This window comes from Carlito syrichta, unplaced genomic scaffold, assembly GCF_000164805.1.
Source record: "Carlito syrichta isolate Samal-C Ts95f unplaced genomic scaffold, Tarsius_syrichta-2.0.1 Scaffold316392, whole genome shotgun sequence".
NCBI lineage: Eukaryota > Metazoa > Chordata > Mammalia > Primates > Tarsiidae > Carlito > Carlito syrichta.
In genome coordinates, this window is record NW_007260488.1 from 480,283 (window position 1) to 482,460 (window position 2,178).

A 2,178-nucleotide genomic window follows, 5' to 3' on the forward strand; every position below is an offset into this window, starting at 1 on the left:
GTATTCAAACTTTTTCCAACTTATATACCATTTTCTATAATCTCCAGCAGTGTGACAATTACTTGCTGGGGGCATACAAATTCATTGAGGTGTAACACGCTTTACAAATCATGTACCTTCATAAGACTTCCAAGTTCCCAGTGAACAATTACAATTTCCATGATGTATGAATCACAGGTGCACAATTTCAATACAGATTGTTCAAAATGTTTTCCACAATGTTCAATAAATCATTCATATTATACTCTATGTTCTAAACCCTGATTAAAAAACTTTTCAAGTTAACTCTAAGTTCAATCCAATTTTACTAACTTATAATATTTTTGACAATTAATATTATTAACTTAACACTATACTATAATCTATAAGTTTACTTAAATGACTTAATTTTATTACCTTAATTTTATACTATTTATTTTTATAATTCTTATAACCTACTACATTTCTATACTGCCCTATGATTGTATATTAATTACCTATGAACTTATCCTTAACCTAAAATTTTATCACAACTTCTATAAATTTCAGATATCTAAACTATTGTCTTTTATACTTTATTAATTACTTATCTTATAATATCATGTCTAAATTCTAATACAACTATTATCCTACTATAATCTATTACAAACCTTATCATTAGTACTAATAAGTATAAAAATTATGAACTTACTCTATGTTCAATGAAACTTAATTCAATGACATTTTAACCTAAAACCTAAATCTGATTGCCTGTTACATGGAAACTACATATGTCTCAAAACCTGCCATGCCACTTAAAACAATGAACTGCACAGTTGCCATGACGACAGCCGGGGACTGAAGCAAGCTGAAAGTTACTGCACGTACAAAAACCAAGAACGTTCTGCTTGACCAAAAGCAACATAATACAACTATTATCACAGTTATAACGTCTAATCATAACCCCAAGTGAAACTACATACTGGAACAAAAGCTAATCAATCAGTTTGCCAGGAAATAACAGCTAAAAATCTTAACAAGAAAAACAGTTTAGAAAGAAAAAGAGATATAAAATAGTTCTGCTGTGCATTTTTCATAGGATATAATAAGATTTTATTTTAGACTGTCACTTCCTAATATTGAAAATTCTGTTGTCTTATAATACACTGGTTACTATTCATATGTACACACTTGATGTTATATCCTTGTCTCAGAGGCGACCTTCTGAATAGGCCTTCATAGGCCTCACCTGTGTGGTTACAGATGTTGGCTCCCAACACACCTTGGCCTTGCTGGGATCTGGGCAGCATGTGGGAGGCGTCAACATGGCACCTCGTTGGATTTAAGACCCAGCATTACTTAGGCATCATTAAGAAAGAAAAAAATTGCTGCCAGCAATGGCTCAGCACTGTCTTGGGATTTTTATTTATTTTGAAACTGCTCTTTTGGACGTATGCAGACAGAGGTTTACCCGGTGTATCACGTGTGTGCATACATTTAAGAATCTAAGTGAAATTGACTGACTAGAGTAGTCCTGGGACTTTTACACACCCTTAACTCACTTCTCCTGAGCCCTTCTGACCCAGGGCTGCATGTTTTTCTTGGACTGCCCCTGGGCCATGGCACCAGCGGTGGGGGCCTACCCGCAAGAAGCTCCGTCGGTGTCCCAGAGATATTCACAGGAGCCCTGACACCATTCCACACATCGGTGCGTGTGCCCAGACAGTGAGGACGCATGCCAGTCCCATCTGCCCATGGGAGGCAGGGCCTTTCCTCAGGCATACAGGAATGTGAAAGCCCTTGATGTGCTGTGTTAGGTGCTGCTGATGCCCAAATCCAGCTCTCCAGCCTGATACTGGCCTTGAGCTCCAGACTAGCATTCACTGCCTGAGAGGCCAGCCCTTGAGCGGCCAGTGGGCAGCCCAGACCTAACCACACACAGCAAACCCTGATCCTTTCCTGCCCCTCACCAGACATCCTTATCACAGCACCAGCTGCTCAAACCTGTGTCCTGGGTGTGCCCTTTCTTCTCTGGCCCAGTTGTGGCCGCCTCCCTCCAACTGCTGGCAGTCTAGTGCAAGACAGCCTCTAACCTCTTAAAATCATACTTGAATTGTGTCATTTCCCAGCGAAAACCCTTTATCCCAGTTCCCATGGCTCTTACAGAAAAACTCAAGAGTTCCTCTGTGGCTCCTGCGGGGCTGGCTACCTCTCACCTGG